Below are 14,085 nucleotides of genomic sequence, written 5' to 3' on the forward strand. Positions count from 1 at the left end.
GTTATGTGTTATTGAACTGTGTCCCTAAATATATGTGTTGAAGTCCTAACACCCATGGAACGTCACCTAGTTTGGAAATGGTATTTTGGAAATGAAATTAATTAATATAAGATCATACTGGAATAGGGTGGACCTCTTATCCAATATGATTAGTGACCTTATAAAAAGGAAATTTGGACACAGGCAGAGAGAACACCATGTGAAGATGAAGGCAAAGATCAGGATGATGCTTCTACAAGCCAAGGAAAACCCAACATTGCCAGCAGACCTCAAGAACCTAGGGGAGGGGTGTGGGAAAAGTTCTCCCTCACAGCCCAGAAGGAACCAATCCTGCTGACACCTTCATCTCAGACTTCTGGCCTCCAGAATTGTGAACCAATCAATTTCTATCATTTAAACCACTTTGTTACAGAAGCCCTAGCAAACCAATGCAAGATTATTTCTGAGTTTTGAATGTTATGAATAATGCTGCCAAGAATATTGATATACACATCTATGTGGACATATAATTTCATCTCTCGTTGATTTGCTTTGTAACTTTGGTTCACAAAAAGTGCTAGACAGTATTTCAGTGGGCTACTGAAATAGTCATATCAGCAACAGCAAAGATTTCACTTCCTCCACATCCTTGCCAACACTTGCTACTGTTTTTTATTATAGCCATTCCAGTGAGTATGTAGTATCTTATTATGGTTTTAATTTGCATTTCCCTAACAGCTAATGATGTTGAGCATCTTTTCATGTGCTTATTAGCTGTTTATGTATCTTCCCTGATGAAATGTCTCTGTGAGTCTTTTCCCATTTTTGGCCTTATAGCACTGGTTGGAACCTCCAGTACAATGTTGTAGAAGTGGTAACAGTTGAGATCTTTGGGTTGTTCTCAATAGCTGGGGGAAGAATTAACTCTCTTACCCTCACATGTGATATTAGCTATAGGTTTTTCATAGATACCCTTTATCCAGATTGAGGAAGTTCCCATCTATTTCTGGTTAGTTGACATGAAGGGTGTTCATTTCATTTCAGTTCAGTTCAGTTCAGTCACTCAGTCGTGTCCGACTCTGTGACCCCATGAATCGCAGCACGCCAGGCCTCCCTGTCCATCACCAACTCCCAGAGTTTACTCAGACTCATGTCCATCGAGTTGGCGATGCCATCCAGCCATCTCATCCTCTGTCGTGTTAGCTTTTGTCAAATGATGTTTCTGCGTCTGTTAAGACAATCATGTCGTCTTTGTCCTTTGTTCTATGTACCTAGTGTAGTACGTTGATAGAGTTTCAGGTGTTTAACCGACTGTGTGTTCCTGTAAATCAATTCCATTTGAACGGAGTGTATAATCCTTTGTATATGTTGCCGAATTTGATTTGTTAATATCTATAATGTTATTGTCTTGTGCTGTCCTTATTTGATATCAGGATAATACTGGTGTCCTTGAATGAGTTGAGAAGCCATCTAGACTTAGGCTTTTCTTTGTGGGAAGACTGTTAAATACTAATTCAGGTTCTTATTAGAATTCACTTCAGATTTTCTATTTCTTCTTGATTCAGTTTTGGTTATTTATGTCTTCTAAGGGATTTGTTCACTTCTAAATTGTGTAATTTGTTAATACAGAGTTGTTCATGATATTTTCTTACAAATGTTAAATTTCTATAGGGTTAATAATAGTGTCCCCTCTTTCATAATTGATTTTGGCTATTTATTTGTCTCTCTAATTTTCTTTTTCAGTCTAACTGAGCCATGGTCTATCTCATTGACTCGTGAAAGAACTAGCTTCTGTCTTTGTTTTGTTTCTTGACTGTGTCACAGAGCTTAGGGGATCTTAGTTACCCCAGCAGGGATCAAACCCTAGGTGCGGTCCTAACCACTGGACTGCAGGGAATTCCCCTCAAAGTACCAACTTTTGGTTTCATTGATTTTCTCTATCATTCGTCTGTTTTCTGTTTCAGTGATTTCCAATCTAATCTTTATTATGTCTGTTCTTCTGCTTACCTTGGGTTTATTTTGCTTTTCTTTTGTCTAGTGTCTTAAGGTGAAAGCACTGTTTATTGATTTGAGATCTTTGTTCTTTTCTAGTGTGGATATTTAAAACCATAAATTTCCCTCTAAGCCTTGCATTAGCTACACCCATAACATGATACGTCACATTTTTATTTTCAGTCAGTTTGAAATATTTTCTAATTGTTCTCATGACTTCTTTTTTCACCCATGCATTACTTTAAAGTATAGTGCTTGCCTTCCAAATATTAGGGTTCCCCAAATTTCCTTCTGTTATTGCGTCCTAGTTTAATTCCACAGTAAATTGAAAGAATATACTTTGTATGATTTCATTCCTTTTAAATATATTGAGATTTATTTTATGATCTAATACAATCTATTCTGGAGAATATCCTATCTGCTATTGAAATGAGTGTGTATTCCGCAGTTGTTTGGTGAAACATTCTACATGCATCACTAGGTTGCATTGGTTGATAGTGTTTTTTAAGTTCTCTGTACCTTTGCTGATTTCCTGTCTGGTTTTTCTATAAGTAATTGAGAGTGGGATATTGAAATCTCCAACTACTATTGCCGTATTGTCTACATTTCCTTTTATAAATGATTGAAGTACAGTTGATTTACAGTGTCCTGTTAGTTTCTGATGGATGGCCAAGTGATTCAGATTCATTTCTATTATAGTTTATTACAAGATATTAAATGCAGTTCCTTGTGCTGTACAGTAGGATCTTGTTGTTTTATCTATTTTATATACAGTATTTCATATCTGCTAATCCCAAAGTCCTGTTTTATCCCTGCCCGCACACCCTTGCCCTTTCGCCCTTTCCTCTTTGGTAACTGTAGGTTTTATTCCTGTGGCTGTGAATCTATGTCTGTTTTATAAACAGGTCCATTTGTATCACTTTTTAGATTCCATAAAAAAACTGTATCCTGTGACATTTGTCTCTGTCTGACTCACTTCACTGAGTCTGATCATCTCTGGGTCCATCCATGTTGCTGCAAATGGCATTATTTCAGTTTTTTATGGCTGAGTAATATTTCATTGTGTGTACACACACACACACACACACACATCGCATCTTCTTTACCGTTCATCTGGCAATGAGCATTTAGGTTGCTTCCACGTCTTAGGTATTGCAAATAGTGCTGCCGTGAACACTGAGGTCATTTACCTTTTTCAAATTGGAGTTTTCTCTGGATATAGGCCCAGGAGTGGAATTGTTGGATCATATAGTAACTCTGTTTTTAGTTTTTTAAAGGAACTTCCATGCTTTTCTCCATAGTGGCTGCAGCATTTTGCATTCCCACCAACAGTGTAGGAGGGTTCCCTTTTCTTCACACCCTCACCACATTTATTATTTGTGTCCACATTTCCTTTTAATTCTGTCCCTTTTGTTTCAGGTGTTTGAGGCTCTGGTGGTAGATGCATATGCATTTATAATTGTTATGCTTTCCTGTTATAGTGACTCTTTTATCATTTTAGAACATCTCTCTTTGTCTATGGTAATTTTTTGCCTTAACATCTATTTTAGCTGCTATCCGTATAGCTACTTCAACTCTCCTATGGTTACTGTTTTCATGGCGTATCTTCTTCCGTCTTTTTAGATTCAGTGTGTTTATGTCTCTGAATCTAAGCTGTCCTCTTGCAGACAGCACGTAACTGACTCTTGCTTTTTTCTTGTCTTTTTGTATCCCTGCTCTTTGATTGGATTGTAGACCATTCACATTTAATGTAATTAATATCTGTTTGGATTTACATTTGCCATTTGTTTCCTCTGTGTCTCCTATTTTGTTTCTCTGTCCTTTTATGCTTTCTTTTGTGTTAAAAACATTTTAGTATAGCATTTAAATTCCTCTGTTAATTTTTTTTTTACTATTTTAAAATTTACTTTATTAGTGGTTACTCTGTAAACTGCAACATCTTAACTTACCAAAATCCAGCTGTGATTAACATTGATCTAATTCTGGTAAAATACAGAAACTTTACTCCAGAGTAGCTCATTCTCTTCCTCACCTTTGTGTTATCACAGTTATATATAATATACATTTATATGTAGTAGAAACCCAGCAATATAGTGTGACAATTATTGCTTTATACAATTTTATGTCTTTTAAAGACATCAGGAGAAGAAATGAGGAAAATTATATAGAGTCTTTAATATTTACCCACACATTTACCATTTTCAGGACTTTTCATTTCTTCCTGTGCATTCAAATTGTGATCCGATGTCACTTACTTTCAATCTGGATGTCACTTACCTTTCAATCCTGTAGTATTTCTTGAAAGGAAAGGCTGTCATCCCTTCTATTAACAGTGCCTCTGGACGTGGGCATTACCCACTACACCAAATCAGTCGAGTCCCCTTTGATAACAGCACCGTCCCAGTCCTCACGGCCTGGCCAGCACTGGCAGGGCCTCCTCACCCAGTGGGCTGGAGGAGGTGGAAGCAGTCCTCGCAGGCAAGCCTCAGGTATCCACTATCCTTACCCAACGTTCAGCAGTTTTCAAGCATAAACACGTCTCAGACTATTGTACCTCTTTGTTCACTTTCTAGAGCCCTTAATGTTCTTGTCAGTTTTATCTAGCTTTATAGTTGCTTTCTGGGGAAAGGATTTGCTAACCATTTCACTTGGCCCTACCCAGAAGTCTGTTTCCTCCCCGCTGTGTTTCTGATTCATTAACCCTGAGGTGTAGCTGGAAATTTTAAATTTTAATGAGTTCTCAGGTAATACTAATGCTGCAGGCCCAGGGCCCACACTTTGAAACCTACTGCTTTAGATTAAGTCAATCTCTTTTCGATGTGAAAACAACTTTCTCAAGTATGAATTCATTATGAGCACACATGAAATTTTATTTTAAACTTGCTGCAGGGGAACAAAGCATCCAATAAAACCTATTCCAATATTTTTGTTTTATAGAAAACTTCAGTCGCAATAAAGGTGACTAGATAATGCTGTTAACATTAGGGTCAAGAAAGTCTTGTCTGTTCAGCACGAGCCTGCTGGTCAGCAATTCGGGTGATGCATAACAAGATCGTTCAAGTAAACCTAACAGCCCACGTGGGCTCTTAATCTCATCAAAGTCTGTAAGAAAATTGCTCAAATTATTTTATCACGAATGCCAGACATTTTCCCCTGGAGGCTGTTGATTATCCCAAGCCCCTACGGTCTTCTCCAGGCTGCCTTGCTCAGATAGTGGACGTGCTCGCCCACCTGGGTAAATACAGAGTTCCCCCTTTCCCACCGTTGGGCCCCAGGAGAGATGCTGGGCATCTAGATGGCAGAGGTCAGGCAGCAGTAGAGGCGGGCACTTCCTCCCACGTGGTGTCACCAGGGTCCTCACTGGTTCCTGCCGCGCAGCAGCTGGTCCAGTCTGGTTCTGGACCTGAGACAGCTGTAGCGTGACTGGTCCTGCCACTGTCGTCTGTGGTTCTGACTATTGCCAACTTGTCACCAAATCCCCACTTCTTTGCCTTGCCCCGGTCTTCTGCTGGTCCACCGGTCAACTCAGCCTTTTCCTATCCCAGCAGTGGGGCCCACAGGAACATCAGGGGCTCTAGGTACCAAACAGAGCCCACATTTTACTGCTCCGACTTCTCTATCCTGACAGCTCCCTCTGCGCCCACTGCCCGCCTTGGCACCCTGTTGGAATGCCTCCACGCGGACCCTCTGCGCCCCACTGCCCACCCTGGCGGGCCATGTTGGGATGTCTCCACGCGGACCCTCTCCTAAAGCTTTGTTCCTGCTCTACCCACTGTGATATGAATTCTGCTGGCATTCCTAAAGTTCTCAGGATCTTCCATTTCGTCTAGGTGTTTCTACCTCAGCACTCACAGGGAGAGAGGAGGTGAGGACCTGAGTGGCTAGTGCCGCTTGCTTCGCATATGGCCCTCTCTCCTTTCCCTCTCTTCCCATCACGTGAAGGACAGGTGTTTTACTTTCTCCACCTTAGAGGATCTCCAACGTGAGCTACATCAGAATCCCCTGAAGGGCTTGTAAAAGCACAGATGACTCAACCCCATCCCCAGCGCTTCTGATTCAGCAGCTCTGAGATGGGGCCTGAGAAGGTGCACGTCTTTTATTTTTTAATATTTCTTATTTATTTATTTGGCTGCACCAGATCACAGCATGTGGGATCTAGTTCCCCCACTGGGGACTGAACCTGGGCCTCCTGCATTGGGAGCACGGAGTCCTAACCACTGGGCAACCAGGGAAGTTGTGGAAAATGTGCATTTTTTTTCTTAAATTTCATGTATTTAGTTTATTTATTATTTGTTGGCTGCACTGGGTCTTTGTTGCTGCAAGGGCTTTTCTCTAGTTGTGGTGAAGGGGGGCTGCTCTTGGTTGTGGTACACAGGCTTCTCCTTGCAGTGGCTTCTCCTATTGTGGAGCATAGGCATCCGTAGCTATGGCAGGAGGGCTCAGTAGTTGCAGCTCCTGGGCTGAGTTGCTTCGAGGCACGTGGGATCTTCCCGGATCAGGGATCGAACCAGTGTCTCCTGCGTTGGCAGGCGGATTCTCTACCACTGAGCCAGCAGGGAAGCCCAAGAATGTGCATTTGTTACAGCCTTCCTGGTGATGCTGTTGTTGCTGGTCTTCTAACCACACTGTAAGAACCACTGGTCTACCTTCTACCCTGACTTCTTATTTTTTTAAATAATATCTGGCAATTTATTAAAAAATGGAGCATACTGAACAACAAACTATCTTACATCTTTAAGGAAGAAAAAACACTAAATTTGAAAAGACATCACCCACTGAATTTGGACACAACACCTCTACTCAATTAAGAGAAACATTTGTACAGTCCAGGTCTTTCTTTTTACACCCTTCAGGCCATGCATTCATAGGGAATGGGTTCCAACAGTTCGGGTTCCTTTCCACTGGTCCTCACAAAATGTGCTTCTCTGGGTGGAGCAGGCTGGCGCTTCAGCTGCACCCAAGTCCCTTTCTCTTTGGCTTCCTTCTTTTTCTGATCATTTTCCTTCACACATTTTAGGAAGCTATCTCGGCTGTTAGAGTGCTTAATATGCTCGATACGCACATTAATTCTCTTGGCAAGAATCTTGTCCTTAACTTGTTTGTTTACAATGATGCCAACAGCATGCTGGGTAACCTTGTAGACTCTCCCAGTTTTGCCATGGTAACATTTGTGGGGCGTTCCTTTTTGAATAGTACCCATTCCTTGATATCTATAATATCGCCCTTCTTGTAGATTCGCATGTATGTGGCCAGAGGAACAACTCCATGTTTTCTAAAAGGCCTCGAGAACATGTAGCGGTGCCGCTCTCTTTCCCTTTGTGTTGGTCATTTTGGCAAATTAGCCTGAGGGGCCGTGGAGAGACGGGAGGTGGCTACCCTGATTCCTTGTTCCCCTCAATTTAAAGTGAAATTCTAGAATCTTTTCAGAAGACTTGATTCATGATTTGTTAATGGATGCTAAAGAAACTTAGAAAGTCGTTTTTCTAAAAAAAAAAATTTTCAAACTATTGTTGTCTAAGGTGGGGGTGACTATAATTTATTTGTCCAAACTGGGATACCTTTGATGATCAGGTGCATTAATAATCATGTCGAGATTACGAGAGTCATTGGGACTGCCCTAGGCAAACCAGGATGCCTCTTTACCCCATGCTACAGCTCAAGAAAATCATCTTTGGAACTCAAAGCCATGACTTCCTTGTTCTAGGAGTAAACAGACTCTCCTGGGACAAAGAGGCTGGTGGCTCAAACTTGGAGTTGGAAGGCTGCCAGGGAATGTGATTTAAGAAGGAAATAAAAATATAAAGGTTTAATATCTTCAAAACATCATCCCGATTGTATTCATTTGAGTTTCCCACCTATAGCACCAAGGTGACCCAGTGGTAAAGAATACACCTGCAATGTAGGAGAGGCAAGACTCAGGTTTGATCCCTGGGTCAGGAAGATCCCCTGGAGAGAGGAATGGCTACCCATTCTAGTACTCTTGCCTGGAGAATCCCATGGACAGAAGAGCCTGGTGGACTATACAGTCCATGGGGGTTGCAAAGAGTCGGACATGGCCGAGCCACGAGGCACGCACCTATAGCACCAAAGAGCCTGACTATCCTTCAGCCACGAAATGAAGGCCGTTTGCACTTCCTTCCAGACATAAGCGCCACCAGCTCCGTTGGGCATCAGCCCTCTTCTCCATCCCCCGGTGTCCTTAGCTATTTCTGGGCATGCCCCCAAGAAGCAGGTCACAGGTGCCCACAAACCAGAATGTCAGTTGCAGCCCCCCACGAGGCCTTGTCCTTCCTCTTCTGCTCTGGCTTCTTGTCCCCCTCCGTGGTCCCCAGAGCCACCTGGAGCAGTTTCGCTTCTGCAGCGTCCCGTCACTAGGGCCCCCAGTTCCACGCGGGGATGCTGCCTCCAGATGCTCCGTCATCTCTGGTACCAGAGCGTGGCCTCTCAGCTCCCTGCTGCTCTTTGTTTCCTGGGCCGCAAGGAGGGTGTGTTTTGAAGGCAACGCCAGTAGGAGTTGCTTGGTGGTTGGAATACTAGATGCAAGAGGAGAGAAGTCGAGGATGATTCCAGGGTTTCGATTCAATGTGTGAGATGCTTGTTATTGAGGATGGTTGGAAAGACTGGAAGACTGTGGGTGGAGCAGGGTTTCTTTGTGAGGATAAGGAAAGATCAGTAGTTTCATTTTGGTCACAGTAAAGTTTGTGATGTCACTTGGATATCTAAGATAAGAAGGGTAAGAATGGACCTTCCCTTTCAGCTTCTACACAGAGTTGAACCAAACTATAAAGGTTATTTTCCAATTCCAGCAGGCACTGTTGTATGCCTGCCTGACTGCCCTGTTGTTGTTTTTTTCCCATCCAGACTGGCAGAACTTAGATTTTGTTCCAGTGTCTGACCTCAGCTGTGTGACTGGAGAAAACACTGTCTAAACCAGCCAGGTCAGCCCATTCTGCCTGTCACTAAGTAGAAGGGTAAGCCTGACTCTCAGTTCTGATCAGTGAGACGTGGGCGGTGGGGGGCGGGGGGGCAGCCATTCAGGGGCTCTGGGGAATGTTTTCTTTCTCTAAAAAAGGCTTACTGATAGACAGGAGATGATAAGGCTATTGGCACAGAAACCCTCACAGTGTGAAATGCTGTGAATTTGAAGTTGGAGTTGAAAGCGAAAGTCCATTGTTACCTTTCTTATCTTAGATATCCAAGAGCCATCACAAACTTAACTGTGACCAGGGCTTCCCTGGTGGTCCAGTGGTTAAGAATCTGCCTTGCAATGCAGGGGACGCAGGTTCAGTTCCTGGTCGGGGAACTAAGGTAGAACATGGAACTGACAGTGTCATGCTGTAGGACGGCTAACCCAATTGCCACAGTTACGGAACCTACACACTCCCAAGCCTGCAGGCTACACCTCGAAAGTATGTGGGCTGCAACGAAAGATCCCACAGAACACAACTAAGACCCAACACAGCCAAATAAATAAATAAATTTTTTTTTTTAAGAAATTACTTTATTTAAAAAAAAAAAAAGATATATGAAAAGAATTTGGCTTTTCCTCCTGAATGTCCTCAGGCAACCAGCCTGCAAACAATGATGTGGGTAAAAACAAGCTAAGGATGGTCAAGCTGAAAGAGAGCATTTTCTAGCCCATTAGTTAACTAACTGGAACCCATCCCTTCTCTGGATCTCTCCTCCTGCAAGATAATGCACTCTGTGATCAGTTAAGCCATGCTGAGAAGCATTTTCTTCACTTGCCTGTTAAAGCATCCTAACTGGTACGCAAAGTAAGGAGAGAAAGTCAGCCTGAGGAGAACACCACAGAACGTTCAGGGCAGTAATGAAGATGCCCAGGTGGTCACTAGCAATGTCAACCCAGTACCAGCAGCTGGACCATCTCCACTGCAAGGAACTGACATGGTTATGAACTTGAGCTTGAAGCTGCTTGTTTTGTGATAGGTCTGTACTTCTTCTTTGCTAGAGAGGGCTGGTGTTTCACACTGTGAGGGTATCTGTGCCAACAGCCGTATCATCTCCTGTCTACCTGGAGCTCCCCCCTCCTACACAAAACTGTCCTTGGCACGGGGAGTCAAGTCCATGAATTGCCCTCACACTTCCTGTTCTGCTTTGTACTCACAAGCACATCTTAGGAGGCCAGGCGAGTATCATATCCCCAAATTACAGACTGAGAATTAACACTCAGAGGTGATCACAGTCTAGAAATGGCAAAACCCGGACTAGAACCAGGGTCCATTTCAGGCCAGCAGTCTTGGAACCACACCATGAAATTTCTTTTAAAGTCTAAAATGACGTCTTATCGTTGTCCTCACTTGGTTATTCTAATTTTGCAGGTTCAGTCAGTCAGTCAGTTCAGTTGCTCAGTCGTGTCTGACTCTTTGAGACCCCATGAATCGCAGCACGCCAGGCCTGCCCTGTCCATCACCAGCTCCCAGAGTTTACTCAAACCCATGTCTGTCGAGTCGGTGATGGCATCCAACCATCTCATCCTCTGTCGTCCCCTTCTCTTCCCTCCCAGCATCAGGGTCTTTTCCAATGAGTCAACTCTTCCTATGAGGCGGCCAAAGTACTGGAGTTTCGGCTTCAGCATCAGTCCTTCCAATGAACACCCAGGACTGATCTCCTTTAGGATGGACTGGTTGGATCTTCCTTGCAGTCCAAGGGACTCTCAAGAGTCTTCTCCAACACCACAGTTCCAAAGCATCAATTCTTCAGTGCTCAGCTTTCTTCACAGTCCAACTCTCACATCTATACATGACCACTGGAAAAACCATAGCCTTGACTAGACAGACCTTCCCTTGTTGGCAAAGTAATGTCTCTGCTTTTTAATATGCTGTCTAGGTTGGTCATAACTTTCCTTCCAAGGAGTAAGCGTCTTTTAATTTCATGGCTGCAATCACCACCTGCAGTGATTTTGGAGCCCCCAAAAATAAAGTCTGACACTGTTCCCACTGTCTCCCCATCTATTTCCCATGAAGTGATGGGACTGGATGCCATGATCTTAGTTTTCTGAATGTTAAGCTTTAAGCCAACTTTTTCACTCTCCTCTTTCACTTTCATCAAGAGGCTTTTTAGTTCCTCTTCACTCTCTGCCATAAGGGTGGTGTCATCTGCATATCTGAGTTTATTGATATTTCTCCCGGCAATCTTGATTCCAGCTTGTGCTTCCTCCAGCCCAGCGTTTCTCATGATGTACTCTGCATATAAGTTAAATAAGCAGGGTGACAATATACAGCCTTGATGATTTTGCAGGTTAAGCCTTATTAAAGTGACTAATCTCTGTAAGACTCTCACATGCCTTGATTCAAACAAAACACACACTAAGTACCTAAGGTCTCTAAGATCTGTTTGGCTTTCTATTACTCAAAATAATAGTAATTTTCCTTCAAATGCCACTTGATCAGGACTGTTTTTCCCCTTACGGTTTTTTTACAAACGTGTTTTGAGTTTACTTTTAGTGCCGTATATAACAGGACTCAGATTCACAATAATTCCAGAGATGATCAGGTATTTAAATTAATAGCAGTCCTGCTACATATGCAATTAGTTGTGCATGAATCAACATGGTATATATATATATATATTTTTTTTTTTTTTTCTTGTAAAGCTCTTCATTTGCACGGGAATAAAAACTCTGAACTGCTTTGAAGTGAGAAATTCAGTCCAATTTTACCAGGAAGACAAGTCAAACCAGTTCAGCTGGGTGGAAGAGTGCTTCAGTTTGGTTTTGTTAGAAACTAGTTATTTTCCCAGGAAGACGAGCTTATTCGGGTAATAGCAGAGAAATTAACAATTCAATTTAGGACAAGCACGCTATGGCGAACCATAGGCAAGTTCTGAAAAAGTGGTTCTTAATAAGTTGGTTTGAGAGTGACTGGGGAATGTCCTTATTGTTTACTTTTGTTTTTGAGATAAAATGTTCTAGCAATGTTAACAAGCAGGATTTTTTTTTTAAATGTCCCAGGAATGTTTGGTTTGCAGTTGAGAGTGGTGGGGAAGGGGTAGATTTTTGCCCCGTTTCTCACGTCAGGTGCTCATCCACCCACCCCTTCCTAGCTCTTCCCCTCCAAGATGCTGGACCCCAAACGTCTGGATCAGTGTCTGGTACCCAGGAGCATTTGACAGTGAGTGAGCTACACAGCTGGTTAGACTTGTGAGTCCAAGGCCTTTCTTGGGGACTGGGGACTCATCTTACCCCTGCCGCCACCTTCTCTGGCCAGTAAGCCAGAACCGTCTGATCCAAGGATCTAGGACAGGCCTGAGAAGAAAGGAGAGCTTACCGGGAGCCCCCCTCCGCCCTCCCCCCCGCCCCAGGTCCTAGACCACAACTTCCCCTATCAGCTCTGGGGAAGGGAGGTGCTGACATACCTGCTCACCCTTCTGGGCCATTTGAGTTTACCATGCTCGGGTATTTTCCAAAACTATTTTATCACACGTATCTTTAACTGCTTGACTATTAAAAATACCACTAAGATAAATTTTACACCTCTGGCTGAGGCTGTTAAAAACAAGACAACAGGCCCCCAGTGGAACCGCTTGTGTGAAGCCCCATGTTACCAAGCTGTAATTTAGTTACAGTTTCAGCTCTCCCAGAAATGGAATCTTTAACTAGCCAATCTGGAATTGTCAGATTCCTACACTGGTTAGTGTAGCACTGGTGTTGTGTGCAGAGGGCCTGTGCAATACCCTGCTTTTGCTCCTGCCAAAGCTATGGTTTTTCCAGTAGTCATGTGCAGATGTGAGAGCTGGACCATGAAGGCTGAGTACCGAAGAACTGATGCTTTCGAATTGAGATACTGGAGAAGACTCTTGAGAATCCCTTTGACCGCCAGGAGATCAAACCAGTCCATCCTAAAGGAAATCAGTCCTGAATACACACTAGAAAGACTGATGCTGAAGCTGAAGCTTCAGTACTTCAGCCATTTGATGCGAAGAGCTGACTCATTGGAAATGACCCTGATGCTGGGAAAGACTGAAGGCAGAAGAGGATGGCAGAAGATAAGATGGTTAGATAGCATCACTGACTCAATGAACATGTATTTGAGCTGACTCTGGGATAGATAGTCCAGGACAGAGGAGCCTGGTGTGCTGCAGTTCTTGGGGTCACAAAGGGTCAGACCCAACTTATCGACTTGACTTAGCAACAGAACAATAGCAACAACTTTAAAAGTGGCAGTTGTGGTTTTTTATTTTTATTTATTTATTTTTTTGTCTCTTTGTATCTTTTCTCCAAAATTTGCCCAGGCTGGTGCTGGCAGTTATTTTTATTTTTAGTCCCATACAGTTTCTCTGTATTTGTTGCTAGAGGAGAGGTGAGTCCAGGCACCCGCACTGCCGCGAAGGGTCCCAGGTCCTAGCCTGTCTCGCTCCCTCCTTGTTTCTGCTCCCTTCTGCCTTTAGGATTCTCATTTTGTACGGCCCCTCAGAGATGCTTTCCGTTTCCTGGATTGGATGCTGACCGACTCAAATTACTTTTTGCTCAAATAAACTCAGAACATTTAATATACCTCAGTTTATCTTTTGACAAGACTAAGGGAAGGCTTTCAGTTCTCAGATTTTTTCCTCCCAGAATTGAAAATAATGGGAAGCCATCTCAGAGCGGTGCCGTTCTTCGACTTTGACCTTGCCTCTTTTGCTCATAAGCAAGCCTCTGGTGCCAGTCCAGCGCCTGGACACAAAGGAAGCCCTTAAATATCTGATGAGTAAATCAGCTGGTGTCAAAACAAAATACAGGCTGCTTATGGGCCCCAATCCTGCGTTTCCCTAAAGAACGCGTGTCTGTGTCATAGCAGTGTTGCAACTCGGCCTCTGCTCATCGGTGCCAGATAGAAACTCGGAGACCGAGTTTTGGGTAAAGCAGAAAAGAGTAGCTTTACTTGCTTTGCCAGGCACAGGGGGCCACAGTGGGCTAATACCCTGAAGACCCTGTGGCCCACCCTGGAGGGGGTAGTGAAGGGTTTTATAGTGCTCAAGGAGCAGGCTGTGATCAACTCGTGGACAATTCTTAGATGGGTTGGCATCAAAGTGAGGTTTCAAGTATCATTAACCTTCTGGTTTCAACCGGTCTAGGGTCTGTGTTCTTGTGACCAGCAGTTTTCATGTGGAGGG

The sequence above is a fragment of the Cervus canadensis genome, chromosome 27, assembly GCF_019320065.1.
Source record: "Cervus canadensis isolate Bull #8, Minnesota chromosome 27, ASM1932006v1, whole genome shotgun sequence".
NCBI classification, from domain to species: Eukaryota; Metazoa; Chordata; class Mammalia; order Artiodactyla; family Cervidae; genus Cervus; species Cervus canadensis.